General features: G+C 33.0%; 1 protein-coding gene across 4 annotated transcripts in view; it reads right to left on the bottom strand.

The window, feature by feature from the left end:
* LOC130447227 (facilitated trehalose transporter Tret1-like) overlaps positions 1 to 19,511 on the bottom strand; it is a 103,577-nt gene extending 84,066 nt beyond the window's left edge. For 2 of the 4 annotated variants that reach the window (XM_056783931.1, XM_056783932.1), the window contains exon 1: positions 19,347 to 19,511. The gene's annotated coding sequence lies outside the window, so the exon portion shown is untranslated. Of the gene's footprint in view, positions 1 to 19,322 lie in introns of all 4 variants that reach the window. The other 2 variants (XM_056783930.1, XM_056783929.1) reach the window with 2 other exon arrangements.
* Between the last annotated feature and the right edge of the window lie 491 nt (positions 19,512 to 20,002).

Below are 20,002 nucleotides of genomic sequence, written 5' to 3'. Positions count from 1 at the left end.
ACTTACTTCATGGATTTGATGCGAGAGAAGCCGCGGGTAAAAGTTTGTGTTAGATACAGTCGCGAATAAAAAATTGAGAAAAATTGATGGATTTTACCACTCCAGAACTACGGCAGGCTGCTAACGCAGTAGCACACGGGCTCGTGGCAGGAAAAAGTAAGCTATTGAATTATATAGGAAGTGGTGCGAAGAAAAAAAGGTGAAGAATACCAGTTCCGAAAATGTACTCTTAGCATATTTTGGAGCACAAACCAGACAAACGAAGCCGCCCATTTTGCGAACAATGTACAGTAAGATTCGAGCGATGCTACAAATTGAAGAAAAAACTGATACTTCGAAACATTGGAAACTGTTGGCCTTCCTAAAACGACAAAATGTGGGCATCAGGCCCAAGAAACCGAACGTATTTTTCAGAAAAAGTTTAGAGGATTTTTTAAGTAAAGCTTCAAAGGAATTTCTACCGATAAAGGTAATATATTTTACGATCTTTAGCCCGGCGTTACATAGGTGGAAAATTCTTACACCAGTACATGCGTGGGGTCTGTGAAACTCCATTAGTATTACTCTTTGTCTGAATTAACCCAATTTTCACACGTCAGCACTGCATGCTCCATGCTTAATAATGAGTGGCAGCGTTCACAGGAGAATTTGGTTTTGCGATCTCGACTTCTTGGACATTTGGGCACCTTCCTATAACCTTTGAAACCTTGGACGATGGAACTTCAACACTATTTTTGTCGAAATTTTCAATTTTCTGACGAATAGTTCGAAGTATCGTCAGGTTATTCTTCCTATCATTAATCTGTCCTTGGATCAGTTGCAGGCCCAACATTTTAATAAAAATCCTTCTCAAAATTTGCTATCTTGTTTTATCTGTATATCACAAGAGCATTAATAGCAGCTGTACTCAGTAAAGACAGAAAACAACTGTAAGTGGCCATCTACGTGAATTTCTTGAAACATTGTACATTGACGATAGTTCGTCGACGACATCTACTACATTTCTCTTCAATTTTCATATTAGTAAAGGGCTCTATGTCTTCGATTCTCTCATTATCGCAAAAAAAGTTCCAACATTCTAAAGCACTTTTGCAATTTGTTTAACACCAGGCAAATGAATAATAATGTTTTGTGCCCTTGTTCGATCACGTCCACTTTCAAGTTTCTTTGTCCAGGTCATTGTTAGGCGTTTGATCTTCCAAAAATTTCATTAGCCTATTAATATCATTTAACGTAACTAACTTCTTTGAATTTACTTTATTATAAATATTTCACTTTTTTGCGTAGAATTCAAAATATATAAAAAAGTAATACTTTACAACATCAGTTACACGAATACATAGTTGGGATTTAATACACCCCAGAGCATTTCAACAGCGTATGCTTTTATTCAGTGTGTTGATACCCGGAGAGAGAGAGAAAGAGAGAGAGCGAGAGAGAAATTAAATTTGGTACGATAAGGAGGATTTTTGTGAGGGAGGTGGTTTATTTGAGTAGGCCCTGATATAGGAATAGCTCATCTGCAGGGCTGGGGTTGTGGTGGTTTTGTTGGGTTGTGTTTGCCTAACTATTTCTAAAGGAAGATTTTGGCCAAAAGAAAACGAAGTGAAGCTTGTAAGGAAAAACGGCCCTTCTCGGTTTATTTTTTTTTATTTTTGAGAGGCGGACACGCGCATAGCTTCACATTTGGTTTCATTTTCAAAGAGTTTTTCGCAACGGGGGTTTACTAAACTCTACGTATGTAACGCCGGGTTAAATAAGTATTTAAAAAAGTGTTAGAACCTATACAAGTGCACAGTTATTATGGTATAATACTTTTCTTATTGTTTTAGGTTGCGTTAATAATAGGCGTATTTGAAGCTTGTCGGACGGACGAATGAGTGAAAATGTTGGATGTCGCTTTTTTTTGGAGAAAAAATTTCGGTTGAAATTCCAGATTCCAAAACACATACAAATAAATCATTTTCCATTACTGATCCAGTATGGATGAGGATCATTCGAAGATATATGAATTCAAGAAACATAGAAATCGATAGATTTTTGGTTCAGCTTAGAGGATGAATATTAAGAAATCTCAACAAATTGGGCACAATACGATAGTTTTTTTTCTTAAAAAAATTGCTACTTTTTTAATTTAGAGTACTTGAAAAGCATCACAAGCGACGCTCTAAGAAGAACGACCGCTAAGTTACTTGCCAACAGCAGTGCAAATATACTACAATTAAAAAGGCAGATGATGGTACCCTAGTACCGTGGCAGAAGGTTATGTGGATAGCTCAATGGAAAATAACACCAAAACTGCCAATATTTTGTCCCAATGTGCCATGTCTTCTGAAGCTTTTGCAAATAGTTCACAAACCTCATTCATTCAATAGCAAAGTAATTTGTCGACCAAAGAGATAACTGTTGGAGACGCCAGCGCTGGTACTGGTCTAAATATTTATATAAACGCTTATAATAATTCAAATTTAACCATTAATTTCAATAAGTAGTTTGTGGTATTTTAGTTCATAGTTGGTTTTTATTGTTTTTTGTTCAAATAGGTATTATAATATTTGTCAATCTGTTATATTTTTATACACAAAAAATAATCATCTAGAATAGATAAGAAAAATTTTAACGATCACAATATTTTAGAGGGCGTGTAATGAGGGCGTGTAATGAGTGCGGGAAGTTGAGATGTGGAATATGACACTTTCTAACCTTCAATGACGTGAATAATGACAGGATTGCATACATAGTTGTGATTAAAATGATTTTCACACTAACAAGAGTTTTATCTAACAGAGACAGATCCCCTATTAAGAAACCATTTGTGATTATATTCTAATTGGCGGTATAAAGGAAGTTTATTATTGCCATCAAACCCTCGAACGGAAATTTTTAATATTCAACTGAATTGGATCTTCGAAGCAATTACGGTTCATATATCCCAATTTAAGATACAACGAGGTTTTCAAGTCTGTTTTACGTTCTTTTTATTTTTATCGAAGCAGCAATCTCAGATTTTTTAATGTGTTAATAAAAATTTTGATTCTAGACATCTAAATCAAGATGTAAAACTGTCATAATTATTAGGATTTTCATTAAAAATGTAATAAAAGCAAATACGGAGATATATTTGATATCTTATACACTATACAAGGAATCTTCATATGAATAGTGAAAAACGTAGAAGCAACAGTAACGATATACTTAGGCCAAATGCCAGAGCAAAAAAAAGTTCTAGACAACGACTTTTTTTGGGAATATCGCGAGATATTCGATAAAACGTGATTTTTAAGATGGAGGCTGACGCAGACCCTTGAACATATTCCAAAAAAAACCATTCTCTTTGCAAAAAGAGAACAATAATAGACCGGTGCCAATCATTTTTAAAACCAAAAAAAAAGTAATAAGATTAAACTCAACGTGAACGGGAATTGAGTTTTTGAGGGGTTAAAGCGTGATAGAACTAAAAGTTTTTATCTTAAATATTTCACGAAATTTGGTGAGAACTTACCTTTTTATATCCCAAACACACTGTAATTTGTTTTATTTAAAATATTTATTTTTCGCCTTTATTGACATGATATCGAAAAAACACCCTAATTTTCAATTAAAAATTCTCTGTGAAAATATCAACTAAAAAAAGGAGGTAGGTTTTTTGTTTCTTTATATCTCTACCTTCTGATAGTGTGAAAATGTAAGTTTTCTCAGAAGAGGCAAAAATGCACTTTTTTCCATAGGACTTGTAGTTTTACCGTCAATATAGTTAAATCCTAAAAATTCTCCCCTTTCCAATTACCGATTACTCAATTATTCTTCCTATTTTTTATATTCTTTTCGTATTCCACGGGGTTACATCCTATTACTATTTTTTTTCATTTTTTACCATTTTCAAATGCTTTAGCCCTGTTCTATAAGACGGAATATCGTTGTAGATAGATAGGAGAACAATTGTCAAAACAATGGTCACCAGACCTTACACTTTTGAATTTTTTTCTATGGAAGATATCTTATATGTATTCAATATTGACAGGACTCAACCTGTTAATCTTGATGATGTTCTAAAAAATATTATTGTTGCAGATTGCAGGTTTTTTTCGGAGACACATTAGAAGAAGTAGAAAAGTTTCTTAGAAAGAAACTTTCATTTCGACCAATTATTATACAAGTTCAGAACTACTTGGCTTGACCTAGAAATGGTGGTAGTTGTTTATAAAATACCACTATATTAGAAAGTACATATCTGTAATAATAGTGAACATTTTCAGTAAATTTGTGAACATGAAAAAAATTGATCATCGTTATGTGCTACAATACTTTTACTTGAAAGACCTTAGCCCAAACACAAAAACTGAACTAGATTCTACTCTAGGGGAGATTGCTCCTTCATGATGAACAGTGTAATATTAGGTAGCAGAGTTTAAACGAGGCCATAGGACCTGCAAAGATCGCAGTGGTCGACCAAAGGTGGTGACGACTCCACAAATGTTTAAGAAAATCAACAAAGTGGTACTGGATGATCGTCGACTGAAAGTACTCGAGCTAGTGGACATAGTAGGCATTTCAAAAAGTGCGGTACATCGCATATTAACTAATAAGTTGGACATGAGAAAGCTGTGCTCAAGATGAGTGCTACGTTTGCTCACAATGGAACAAAAACGACGTCGTGAAGATGTTTCTATCGAGTGTTGGCAATGTTTTACAGAAATAAAGCAGAATTTTCGCGCAGTTCATAACCATGGATGAAACGTAGGTCCATCACTTCACACCCGAAACAAAAGAGCAATCAAAACAATGTACCGAAAAGGATGGGATTATGCAGGCCAGTATACATTTCATAGTATTCAATTACCAAATTCTGAACTTTCTAAAAGGAGTTGGACTAATAGATCAGCTATAAACATTGAGCATTGCCCAGCACCACAACTAAGAAAAGAGGACACACTATATTCTTTGGGTTGCATACAAACTTACATCCTGAATAGACGATGTTGAGTTGTAGCGCGATGAGCGTGAGTAAAGGCTCAATCCGATTTTGGAAATATTTGGAGCCGTCATTGTTCGCTTACTCTTTGATTCAGTGCGAGGGTGTTGGATACTGTCGCTTCGCTTTATAAGTGGCAAGGTAATTAAAAAACATTTGTACTTCAAAGTGCTTCAATGAATGAAACATTTCATTGCGCGGAGTGTAACTACAGTGTAAATGTTTTATTTGATTTCAAGAGTCAAAGCATTTAGTCCCTTAACACCCTCTTTATTTATATTTACTTTTGTTTGATTAATGTTGGTCGAGTTGTATGCTTTGCGAAGTTTGTCAGTCCTATGTGAGTGGAAGTAAAACTTCCTATTAATACTATCAGTTATTGATAAGAATGAGTCGTTATTTTTAACAACGATTGTGATAAATATAATTGTAGAATACCAGACCATTAGGACTTTTTCCAACCATAAGATATTATTTACAATTTATGTTTTTCCGCAATAAAAAATTTTGTGCACCGGCTACATACTTACCATGTCTTAATAAGAGAGATAAATAGATGTATTTTTGCTTTTATACTTTTTTATGTCTAATAAATGAGCTCAGTGGAATAATAGTCCTAGTTACTTAAAGCTGATACGGATATAAACGTACAAATAGAATGAGTAAATTCTACACAAATGTTATTTCACTTTACGCAACATTTTCAATAAACATTTAATGTAGCCCAAATAAACAAACTAAGCTAATGTTTTAATACCTGTTCTAAAATTTTTCATATCTTTACGTACAAACTATATTTTCAACACAATGAGGGATTCCATAGGGAACACCATTAACTTTTCTTCAATTTCATTGCAGTATCATGGTATCAAATCCCTTTTAACACGTAACTATGTTGCATCTGTATTTGTATATTATTGGAAGTGAGTATTTTTTGTTCTGGCTACAGTTAAAAAGCTTTATCGACTATAATAAAAAGGCTGACTTTCGAGACGGTGCAGGATGGACTCAATACAAGTGATCTCATATCTTACGACAAGCTGCCGTTCTATGCCTGGTGGTGCTTGAAAAACATAGTGATAAATCTTCAAGTGCTGCTTCTCGAATGTTTGCCATAATTATATCGACCCATACTTTCTTAACCATATGTTTCTTCTTTCAATTCTTTTTGGGTGTCGTATTTGGATCCGTTTTTTATTTCTCTCATTGCCAAACCAAGTTCTCCCACGCACACACACTATAGCAATGAAAACAGTTTCAATAGAAGTAATACCAAACATACACGACACTCTCAACACTGACCTGAATATTCCGTATGTTATAAATGTAATTCTTAACATGATTCTCCGTGAATAAACTTGACCCATTCTTTTTTATTTGTTTCATAGCTATTACTTCGTGCCTCCTTCTTCTTACGAATATTTCTGCTACATCTTAATACTAGATTTTCTTAGATCTACCATCCTTCCGTTGTTATTTGTTCATGCTTCTCATAAAGCTTCAACTGGTCTCTTGTTTATCATTCTAGCCACGAGTCCAAACGATTTTAACTTCTATCATTTGATCTGTAAAATCAATACTCAACGATTCGCTTACTGCTTAGTTTCTACTTTCTGTCTTTAGATGTTATTCCGTTTAATCTCTTCAAGTACCTCATCTACAATCGTTGTATTTCGCTCTGTGTGTCACTAATGACCTTGGAAAAGCATGATACGGGCACTAGAGATTCTTCCATTTATTTATCGTTGTCTTGGTCCATCTTTTATTATGAAGTTTTGATAATCAAAGTTGTTTGTCCTAAAGAATGTTCGCAAATAGACTTTGGCTGATTTCTCTTGGGTACACTTCTCTGTTCCGGGATACTCCAAGCTGTCAAAAGCTTTTTGTAGGTCGAGAGAGGTAAAGACTACTTCCTTTGTTTTGTTTTTCTCTATGTTTAATTTTAAATACATCATCTTGTGCAATGTGTCCTTTCCAAATCTCACTTCAAGCTTCGTCTTATTTATTCTAAGCTAGCAGCAATTTCAATATTTCTATTTTATCCTTCATATCGATCGCTGTACATGTAATGTAATAATTCCGAATGGCCCACGAGATACTAATCCTTCATGGCACGTATAGCTGACTTGATTGTGAAATTGTTAGTATGTCCAAAACGCACGTTTCTAGTAAATAACCGTAGCTAGATTTGGTGTGGGTGATGAGGTTTTCATGAAGTCGAACGCAAATATCGTTGTATCATTGTCCAAATTTTGAAGTTCGACTTGAGTCGTTTCTATTTCTGTACCGTGTACTTATCGTTAAATGCGTCACATTTTTTGGACGTCTGAATATAGTTGTCGAGTATGTAAATTGAAATCTCGATAAATATTTTATACTTTCTCCAACCTTACTTGTAGGACTGTGAAAAATAGCCCGAAGTTTCGATATCTAAAATTATATACCGAGACGAGTTTCAAAAAAATATAACACTCATTCACACGACAAAAGTAGTGAATTTTATTCCGATGTTTTATGTAAAAACCGAGCACAAGAGGGTCTGCAATAGGTTCATCATCGCCTTCTTACTTGAAATGTTTTTTTTTCCGAAGCCTTTTATTTCGAAATTCTGTTGATATTTACAAAGCAATTTGCTCTAAATTTCGTTCGTTTAATTCCTTTTCCGGATCTGGTTAGGTTACCAAACCTAAATTCACATTTTTATAAATAATACAGATTTTCTAAGAAATGAGCAAGGAGAATAAGTATTTATTAATGATTTAACTAATAACTAATAATTATTTTTCTCTTTCATTTCATAATTAAGATCCCGAGGTGTATAATTTTACGAGTTGTCTAATCTTCATGACAACCACGATCAGGAGTTAAAATTTTATGGGTGGTATTACAATCACTAGTCGGCACCCGCTCGTTTTCTGCTGTGATCACTTTGAAGAGTATTGTTTTTTTACTAGGTACACCTAAGGTCGATCCACCAACCAACGAATAAATAGAAGTACCAATACTATTAAAAATAATTCAAATGATTGTTGTTGATTTGAACTGCCCAATTTTGATAGTTTGCATTTTAAAACTTTTAAATTATCATCAGTGTACTGATAAAGAGTTTTCTAATGAAATGATTCTAACCTATTTTCTTATATGGATTAAGGGTGAGAATAATTTCATTCATCCCCATGAAAGTGTTATTAAAATATCACTAAAAATGGAAAAAATAACCAAAAATTTCAATAAACAATTAATTTTATAGAAGACTGAGAAATTTTGTAGGTCTTAATATTTTTTCTAGTTTGTGAATTGATTAATTAAGTAACTTTCCTAAGACAAATCAGATATCCGATCTAATAAGAGCTATTTCTGAAAAATGTATAGATATTAGATTCCATTTTATCGCAATACAAAACAATGTTAGAAATTCAAAATCAACTAGCTTTTACCCGCGGCTTCGCTCGCATCGAATCCATTAAATAAGTATCAGAAATCATTATAATAGAAAAGAACGAACTCTGTAGCTATATTAGAATCTGAGATATAGATCTTTGGATGTAGAAAAATTGCCAAAAACCTACAAAAATCCCATAACTCCACATTGAATGTCCGCGCCTAGCTCCTCTCCAACTCGACTGATTTAAGTTTTCAAAAACTCAAAAGAAAGAAGGTGTTTCATCGAGTGTTCTTAAACCAGAACGAATTCTGCAGCTATGTTAGAACCTGAGATATAGATCTTTGAATGTAGAAAAATTGCCAAAAACCTACAAAAATCCATAACGCCACATTGAATGTCCGCGCCTAGCTCCTCTCCAACTCGACCGATTTAAGTTTTCAAAAACTCAAAAGAAAGAAGGTGTTTCATCGAGTGTTCTTAAACCAGAACGAATTCTGCAGCTATGTTAGAACCTGAGATATAGATCTTTGAATGTAGAAAAATTGCCAAAAACCTACAAAAATCCATAACGCCACATTGAATGTCCGCGCCTAGCTCCTCTCCAACTCAACCGATTTAAGTGTTCAAAAACTCTAAATAAAGAAGGTGTTTCAGCGAGTGTTCTTAAACCAAAACGAAGTCTCTATCTTGAATAGAAGTTGAGATATTGAGGATAGAACGTGTGTATGTGAAAAACTCCCATAAGTAATGTACAGGGGGACATCGCATTTGAGTATAACTTGAGAATGGTGAAAATTAGATGAAATCCGATGGTTGATGGCTGATCTGTGCATCAATACCTTTCAATGAATAAAAAAAATAAGCAAATCGGTTGGGTAGAACGCCTGAACGGACTCTGAATGGAAATCATAAATTTTTTTAATATATAAGATATGATATGCGTGTGGAAAGAGAAAATCCATACATTTTTAGAGAGCGTAGCAAGTGAAGTAGGCGTTGACTGAGAATGTTATTAATTGTTTCTCATAATTTGGAAGGTGTCAATTACCCCAAATATAAACATCACGTCTCTATTATAATTTAAGTTCCAACTATGGAAAATCTAAAACGACGAAAAATATTTAATTTTATCAACAAAATCAAGAGTTGAAGAAATCAATTACGGTCAGTCACTTTTTAATAATGGGAATAGCCAATAATTTACTATATAATTTACTACACCACTCCGATCCGACTCTGGTCCGATTTTGCTCCAAAGAGCGGATCGGTGCGGGATCGGAAGAGGTGAGCACACATGTCCTACACGCTTCCGAAATCTTTCCGATTTCCAGCTCTGGTTCGATACATTCGTCACTCTCGATTCAATTAAAATCGCGAAAGGTACTGTGCGCAAAAGGCTCAAACATTTTAGCAACTACCCACGTGAGATGACGTATGGTAGCTGAGTGTGTACGCAAACCATTGAATTAAATGGAAAAAACATATGTCCACGCAATTTTGTGTTTTGGCCAAATATGGCACCTACTTATTATGCAAAGTAATTTTTAGGAGATTTGTTGAATAATCCGTTTATTGAGAAGGGAATATTCCAAATGTGCCTGAGTTGAGGCCAATTGAACGGTTTTTGGCGAAATTTGAAACGAAAGCTGTATTCTGAAGGTTGGGAAGCAACTACATATGTAGAATTAAAACACATATTTTTTTGAGTAAACTCCGGCAAACGCCAGATTAAATATTTCATAATTTAATGCAGCATTTAAAAACAAATATTAGAAGAGCGAGCCAACCGGGTACTGATTGAGTTAAATAAAATGTGTGTAATTATAGTTTCCCCACACCCTAATAAAACATGTTTTGAACTTTTCATAAAAATGAAATAAATGTATTAAATGGTCGATATTATTTTTATTTCCAATAAATCTGTTACGATTGTTACAATTTTATATTTTATAGCAAAGCTTCACTTTCACTATCTTTTCCATCCGTAACGTCAATAATATAATATTGACGATTCCATTTCTCGCTTCTCGCTTTTCAAAGTAATAAGTAGATGGTTTTTCTTTAATATTTGATATTAATTTATACAGTGTGTCTACTTAAGTTGGAACCATATGTAAGACTTTTTTTTAGTGGTTTTATGAAAAAAGTATAACATTTTTCTGAATTGTAAAAAATAAAGATACTTCACTCTTGCACAAAATTAAATTTTTTTGCCAAACCTCGTATACTGCTTTCTAAAATTGATTTCTGATGGTTGCATTTTAACTTTTGGACTATGCAGAACTTTTCATCAAGAATAAGTTTTTTCATAAAACCACTAATAGAAAAGTTTTCCATATGGTTCCAACTTAACTAGACACACTGTATAATGATATTATATGAGATTATTATACAGTGGATATATTTATTAGATGTAATGCTTCGAAAAAATATGCATGCGAATATATCTAAATCTATATAGTGATCCAAAATAACATTCAAATCATTCTAAGTCTATATGACCAAAGCAAATTGTGGGCAAAAAAACATATTTTTGAAATTTGCAAATTCAATTTATAAAAATTTTTCACATACATCATACATTATGGTCTACTCTATTAAAAGAATGGAAGCCGCTGAAGGTGGCACAATCCTTTGTTAATTCCTACTATTACAGTATTTTTTGCTCCTTCAAATAAGAATAGAGCTACTATATGTTATCTTGCTTTAAGTCAAGCATTAATAGTTAATCAATTATCTACTTTATTCTAACCCTATGTAATAAAACTGAAAGTGTTGGTGTGTGTACATCTTGTAACAGTACATCGCCACCATCGCGCCTTTAACCACGCATGCTAACAAATACGCGTTCGCTTAGAAAGAAGTCGGTTAGATTTGTAGGTCATAAATCTATGTCGATTTCCTGTTTAACATACGAATTTGCAATAACTGGTTTATTCAAGTCATTTTGCAATTTGTTCAGTAGGTTAAGTACACAATATCTTCTTTGCGTTTGCAAATCCAATTACTACATTATATAATATCGAATAAACTGTATGCATTCTGGTAAATATTATGATATATTATAATGTATTACTATAGAGAATTAATTAATTACCTGGCCTACGGTTTCTTAAAGGTCGTTTCAAATTCACTGGTAAATTCGGCCAAAAAGTGGTACAGGTTAGGTTAGGTTATGTTTCGGATCGGAAAATCAGTTGCTGTGTTTTATGCTGAGTAAATAATTTGTTATGTACTTTACAATGTTTAATCTTTTATTTAATAGCGGAGCATTAATACATTGAACAAATATTACTACCAAAAGAACATGTTTTCTTCGAAAATATAGAGAAAATCGTGATAGCGTATTTTCAAGACAAAATATATTTGTCGATGAAACATGGATATATGCCAGAGGAAACAAATTAAATTCTTGGCAGCACAATAATGTTAAAACCATACGTAAAGCAGGAGTTTAAATAAACGTTTTATCATTGTTTACGCTGGTTCATCAATAGGAAAGAAAATGCCTGTTTAGTGTTTTCCTCTAAATCATCATCGTAAGATTAGCCGGTGCAATATCTAGAAAGTGAATTGAGACACAGTTGATTCAAAAATATAGAAGAACCGTCGTTAATAGTAATGGACATTGGACCATATCTTGCAGTCTTCTACTTTGTCGGGAACGAAATTCCAAGGCTGAAATATGGCTTATTTTACATCAATATACATTAGGGTTGCCAACCATCCTATTTTCCCAGGACATGTCCTAGTTTTTGTGGTGTTCTGAGACGTCCTGGGTTTTTAAATTTTAAAATTCGTGCGCCTCTTCTCAAATCTTACATTAGACATACAGAGCTAGCTATCCAGTCAGATTACTATTTAGTTGTAACTATATGTTATAGTATCTAATATCTAATAGTTATAATCTAACTTAAGTTTCAAATATTTTTATTAAAAATTGTTATTATTTTAATTAATTGAATTTTATTTCATCTGTTCTCACTAGATATTTATTTAACTATTGCAACTCTAAATGCGTCCTGTTTTTAAACTTGTCCTGGTTTTTCTAACTTCAAATCCTGGTTTTTTAAATTTGAGGTTGGCAACCCCAATATACAAGAAAGGAGATTAGAAAAGTGTGGTAATTATCGTGGCATTAGTGTAACTAGCGCAATAGTAAGATTGTTTGTAAGATTGGGAATGTTTTGAAAAATAGAATTGAATTAAAAAATTTTTAAATAGAAGTAAAGAAGGGATTTCGTACGAGACGCTCATCTATTGATAATACATTCATTCTACAACAAATACTAGAGAAACGTAAAACCAGCAATTTGGCCATTCACCTTGTATTTATCGATCTCGAAGAGGCCTACGACATGGTATCGCTAAAAGGCTTGCCGAAATCTAGCTTCAGCGATGATTATGTTCGAGCTATTCAGAACATATATAAAAAGTCAAAAGGTGTAGTCAAGCTGGAAAACACCATATCGAAGCCATTTTCGCATTCGAAAGATTTGAGACAAAGCTGCAGTTTATCACCAACATTATTTAAAATATACATTCAGGAACCTCTGAGTAGTTGGAGAAATAAAATTGCGAGAATGGGAATTGAAATAAAGGAAGTGCTTAACAACTATATTTTTCGAAGACGACGAAGTTATTATAGCTGGCGACAAGGACGAAGCAGATTATATGCAGGAAAAATTGGACGACGAATAATCAAAATAAGATTATAATATGAACATGTCAAAAACAGAATATCTACCGATAGGAAGCACACAAGGAGACTACAAACTGCATATAAATAGGGTTAGATCTAAGCACCAAAATGATAATATACAAAGTCATAGTGGAGCCCATTTTAACGAATTTATGCGAGTGCTGCCAACTAAGGAATAGACAGGAAATCGACTACTTGAAATCGTGCAGGATATCCGAAACAGAGTGTATACGAAATGAAGATATACAACGAGGAACACAACTTCAAAGAGAATACAGACTAAGCAACTGGTCTGGTACGGGCATGAGGATGAATGGTGGAAGACCCTCAAGGACCTGGAAGGTAAGAATTGAATGGAATATGAAAGACAGCTATCCAGCTAGAAAAGTGTGGCGTACGATATGCGGGATGCGGCAAAGGAAGCTGTAGAGCCCCTCCTATGTATATACGAGGATGTATTGATATCTAGTTAGCCTAGACCAGTTCCATGCATAAACCAAAGTGTAAACTTTGAATTTGACATAACCCCACAGATCAACTATGTCACCTCACCTGGAGATGAATTTTTCAGAAAAAATTTCTCGAACTGTAGCAGAGATGAATTGGACATGTGTAAAGTTGGTCTGCCCTGCTGGAACGATGTTCTTTGGTTATAACCATTAAAGTTTTGAAGTTGAGGCACTAAGAAGTCTTCACATCTGCTCGCATTTGAATTCACTGTGCGACTTCTTTCATCTTAAAAAAAGTAAGGGCCTATAATTCCTCTCGCTGACATCAACATTTTGTTCATCACTTAAACTTAATGCTGTTGGAAAGCAATTTTCATTTCGCACATGGTGCAGTTGTTACAGACAGTCTTCTGGGGAACAAACTTTTATACAAAACATTTATGCTCATTTCGAACTACTAGGGAACACGTTCAATTTGTTTCTGGAACCTAAAACTTTTTGTTCATCACTTGAACTTGATGCTGTTAGATTGCAATTTTCATATCGCGCGTGGTGGAGTTGTTACAGACAGTCTGCTGGAACAAACCTTCGTACAAAACATTTATGCTCAATTTGAACTACCACTGACAAGTTCAATTTGTTGCTAGAACATAAAACTTTTTATTTATTACTTGAACTTGATGATGTTAGAGCGAAATTTTCATATTACGCATGGCGAAGTTTTTATAGTCTAGAATAAATATTTTTGTTCATTTCGAACTACTACTATATTCGTATAAGAGCAACTTGTTCCTGGAACGTACCAAAGTACAGGCTAGCGCCTAGCACTTTTCGCGCCCTGTTTCAAATTTAAAATAATGTTCCAAATTTGTATTACGTTTATATGTGATCACAAATACGGATTACCTTAATTCACAAAACAAGACACGGTCGCTGCAAAATGAATCCCCAAGTGTTTGAATGTTGACCAAAAACGTGCAAGGGTAGAAGCATCGCGTTCGGTCTGTGCTCCAATACCTAAGAAGTTTAGTGTCCAAAAATCTGCTGGAAAAGTTCTTGCTTTAGTTTTATGGGATTGCCATGTAGTAATCATGATTGATTTTTTGGATAAGAGTAGAACAATAACTGGAGATTACTATTCGATATTACTGACCACTCTACAGGAAAAAATTAAAGAGAAAAAACGCAAGAATCTATCCAAAGGTGTTTTGTTCATGTTGCCATGCAAAAAATTCCTGATTCAGGGTTTAAATTAACAGAGCACTCTCCTTATTCACCATATTTGGCTCCGTCCGACTATCATCTATTTCCTCAACTGAAAAAAAGTTTAAAAGGTCGTAAATTTTCTTCTAACGAGGAGGTAATAAAAGCTGTGGAGGTCTGGTTTGCAGAGCAAAAAGAAACATTTTTTTAAAGGTCTATAGTCGTTGCAGGTCGCTGTAATAAATGTATCCAATTAAGAGGAGAATATGTTGAGTAATAAAATATTTTGACATTAAAGTTTTGTTTGGTTCTATAGTAGGTTAAGAAGTTTACAATATATCCTCGTATAGTCAGAGTTCATGCAGAATAGGTTAATGGACTCATACCAAATTCTTGACTTACTCTCAACTCAAGGTGTAAATCAAGTGATTTGTATGACAACATGAACTTTATCTTCTACAAAAAATGATTTGAGACCAAACTCATATTTGGTAAAATTTCTCCTCGAAGTGTGTGTGCGTGCTCCCTGTCTTTGCACATCTCACAGTAAGTTGTGTAGTGAAATTATACAGTATCCGCCCACTATCACCACCAAAAGAGTACGAATGGGACAAAGAGAAGACAAAATGAAAATAGACGAAGTATAAAATTGCTTAGATTTTTTTCAATAAATGAAAAACTTTAGTTTTTTTTATGTTTTCCTTATATGATACACCTAATTTTTTAGTAAGTAGAAAAATGATACTGGCTGCTTTCATAATTGATGACAATAAGGGTCTAATTTATGAAGCTGTCTTACAAAAATTTCCGTTAATCATTTCCCGCATTTCGGACAATTATTTTCTTTTAGGTCTTCAAAAGACTGAGATTCGGTATTTTACACGATTAGACAAAAAGAAATATATAACGGTTTGATAAAGCGATATTTCTGACCAGATATTAAACGACCCGGAAATGCAGTCTTCAGAATTGCTTTTACAGATGATGCAGTATGAACAGCTGCTCCATATTTTTGGAACACTTATTCTCTAATCACAATTCGCCCAATTGCGTTAGAAGAATGTTTTTGAGCGTGGTCTTTCAGCGTTAATCTTTCATTGTAGTCGTTTTCCGAAATTTTCGGTACCCCAGAAACATGGACCTTTTCTCTCACGATATAAAGTCATCTACCCCTCGATCTAAATTCAAGAGGGAAGGTTACACGCGCTAGGCGATCAACAGAATCCTCTGTAGCTTCTTCAGCCGAATCCGCAATATTAGAACTACTGCTCCAGAACCACCTAGACCTAATAGCATATCGTGTTGTCACAAACTAATCTAGGCGAGTAGCTAAACGCTCAGCTGGTGTATAGAGATCGGAATTCTTACGTAAGAAAATCGCAATTATTTCGTGTTATGCTGGAGGATAGCGATTCATATCTTATTGACGTATATTTGGTATTTGTATATTTCGCAAAAATCAAAACTGACATTTACCGCCATTTGCAAAAATTATAGCATCTTTTGATAGGCTGATAACTTTTGCGCCACTTGTTAGTTATCTAATACTTAAGAATATGATCACGCCATTCATTTTTCTGATTTTGTAGACAGTTTTATCAGCCAAAATACGTCAATGAAATATTTTCCTTCTCAAGTGGATGATAATATTCCAAATTATTGTATAATACATATTATTAGAATAAACATTATATCTTGAAATATTTTTCGATTATTTTGTCTGTCACTGCCATATATTTAGATTAGATTATGTAAATTCAGATGAATTCAAATAAAGAAATTATTATTAAGAATAGAAGAACTGTATTATATAAAGCAATAATTTATCATTAGGGCTCTCTGTTAAATTAGATACCAAACTTGCAAACCTTATTCGGTACTGAATCTTCCAAAAACCAGATTCAAACACCATGTAATTCAGAGTCGAAGAACATACCTGACAATAATAAGAAAAAGTTATAGGATGGGAGATCAAAGTTAAGCATAGATGAATGGAATCAGAATGGACGGAAATAGAAGACCTTTGTTCCATATATTATTCCTTTGGTATGTACAGAAATGTAAAAGAAATAAGTGGAGAGAATGACCATGTCACTTACAAAAGATTTTAACCAAGTACTTTTGGAGGAACAAGAACTGAAAAACCCGTGGACCGATTATATATTCCGACCGGTGCTCTAAAGCTCATTATGCAAAGGGGAATATTGGCTTGATAGTTACTCTGTTCAATAGCATCTATGAGAAAAGGAAGTTCCATTCGACTGTAGACCTCACTATTTTTTTCTATTTTTAGTACTTTCGTTGTATTAAATAATTTACTCTCTCACACGACCCCTCGTTTCTGAGTTATTTGCCTTCAAAGTTGCAAATAAAGAACTTATATTTAAGTTTATTTTCTAAATTATACATTCAAACATTATGAATTTTAAATGAATGCTTACATGTGTCTATCTAGTGTTTTTGACGGAATAAATAATTCTACACTACTATCTGAAGGCCAGGGGCGGCGCATGCCCAATGGTTACCAACCCGTAACTTTTACAGGGACAACCTGTACAATCTAAAGATAGTAAAAATGAATTTTTCAATCGATTTTTTATCAAAAAAGTTTAAAGGCACATTTTGAAGAAAATTATCATAAATTGTAATTATTTATTGAAAATACTTACAGGAGATACTAAAACACAATCAAACATTTCTTAGAGAAGTAATGAATAAATCAACATCGATTTTGTGTTAATCTGTGGGCAGGAATAGTGGGTAATAATTCAGTAGGTCCATATTTTTTAATAATAACCTGAATGGCCAATGATACTTAGAATTTCTCCAAAATGATTTCCCACCCATGTTATGTGACATTCCCCTAAACATTCGCGGATGCACGTGGTTCATGCTTCCTAAATGATGTAAAAATCATCTTAATAACATTTTTCAGGCTAACCAAGTAAATTTTTCTTGATTTTGATTTCTCCTTATGTTTCTCCGATATTAGACAGTATGCAGTTCAATTAGAAATATTTCATTGTGTTCTAATACCTCCTGTAAGTATTTTCAATGAATATTTACAATTTATGATAATTTTCTTCAGAATTTCTCTTTATAGCGAACGGTTTCCTTGGCATGTACAACAATTTAAAAATCTAGATATATCCTAAACCATAAATTTCATCGAGTTAAAGAAGGACAACCTTTTTGTTGAAAAATCGATTGAAAAATTCATTTTTGCTACCTTTAGATTGAACAGGTTGTCCCTGTAAAAGTTACGAATTGTCAAATTGAGCATGAGCCGCCCCTGGCCCTCAGATAGTAGTGTAGAATTATTTATTCCGTCAACCACACTACATGGACATACGTAATCATCCATTTAAAAAATGCATAATGTTCTAATGCATAATTTAGAAAATATACTTAGATATAAGTAACTTTAAAGTCCTATAACTCAGAAACATCATCTACTCATTCCCGAATTTTTTGCATCAATTCAATATAAAGATTAAAAATTTTTCATTTTGTTTAAATTTTTGAAAACACAAATAAGAAATAAATTTTAATGGTTCCAATTAAATATTTCAGTATTTATTGTATCCCCCACATTTTTATTGAGACCTTTTTTTGTATACCTTTCAACCTTTTTAAAATATTTTAACTAACTTTGTGGTAGTTTTATTTTCTACAACTCAAATGATATTCAACATTATTAAAATACAATTTTTTTGAATATATACAAAAAATTGAAAAAAAAAAATTCAAATTTTCCTTCAACATTATTTTAGGCAAAAAATTTTCAAACATCATTTACACTATTACCAATATTCCTGAACATAGGTTATGTTCACAAATTGTTGCAACCATGAGGTCGATGTAGACTTGTCACATCTTTTTCATACCATCTCTAACGTTTCCTAAAAAATTTTCCTAAATTTTCTTCTTGGGAATTCATATATTGGTACTCCTATTTTTCAAAATATTAACTATTTGACCGGCAAAACAAAAATCACTTTTTAAAAATTTTGTGTTTTTACATTCACTGATTTCAATATATTCACATGTTTTTATTACATTCCATTCACTAATGAAATTTGTGAATTTTCAACCTAAATATAATTTTAATCCCTCTTCATCATTTAATTTCGCACGGCATGAAAAGTTTCAACTTTTATTCTATGGATAATTTTCGATCTGATTTGGCTTTGTGATAGAGCTCATACAAAATAAAACTGAAATATAATGTTTCAATGGAGAAATGGAGAAACCAGAATAATGATTTCAATATCAAATTAAATAGCAATAATTTTTCAATGCTCGCCTTTTTGCTTATAAATAAATCGTATCTATATGATTTTTCGGTACAATTTTTTTTTCATACTTAGAACTAGAAATACTTAGTTATAAGATTAATAAAATTTATACAAATATATAAATGAACAGTTTTTGTTCAATGGTTTTTTTATCAAATTATAAGTTATTCCAGAATTATCAATGAAATCTTATTATCAATACTTAACCTATTAAACGTTTCTCCATAAAATAGCAGTAAATCGCATCCGAACTATAAACACAACTCGATAACAAAATGGTCGTAGATATTACATTAAATTATAATATTCTTACTATTGTAATGAGTAAATTACTTACCCTACTAGCTCACCAACTTTTAATTCAGTTCAAAAAAATTATTCTATTACACACATAACATCCACACACGACTACGACAAACAAACGAATGATTGCTAACGAAACTAAAATAACGTGAAAATTTCTGTGGTATCGACTCGACTCCCCTACGTCGTCGATAGAATCAGCTGTTCAAGAAGAGTGAGCCAGTTTATAACACAATCCCGAAAAGTTTCATAGGAATATGTTCCGTATAGCAGCTGACATAGCGGATAATTTAGGAATTCCTATATTAGTGTAGCTGTTTTATCATATATTTTTCTAGAGGTCTCTGTCCTTTGTTTTGAAAAGGGCAAAGTTCTTGGAGGAGACACAATTAGACTTATAATTTACTTAGTTGAGTTATTTTCTGCAGGAAGTTGTAAATTTAATGCAAAAATAAAAAATACGTCATTTGCGAATACATTTTGTTGATCATGATATATAGGCGTAAAATAATTGATCATAATCAATAATGACGCATTTATTTTACTATTGCAGCTTCTGAGAATTATAATTGATAAGTTATTTTTTTAACGAGTAGCTCAATAAACAATTGTAATGTAGCTTACTTCACTAATGTACCAAAAAACCCATGAAATTATCAATAAATTTTTTGTCAATCTTGATGTACGGGA

This window comes from Diorhabda sublineata, chromosome 8, assembly GCF_026230105.1.
Source record: "Diorhabda sublineata isolate icDioSubl1.1 chromosome 8, icDioSubl1.1, whole genome shotgun sequence".
NCBI classification, from domain to species: domain Eukaryota; kingdom Metazoa; phylum Arthropoda; class Insecta; order Coleoptera; family Chrysomelidae; genus Diorhabda; species Diorhabda sublineata.
Note: the sequence above shows the minus strand (reverse complement) of the source record. Positions and strands in the feature narration are given on the sequence as shown.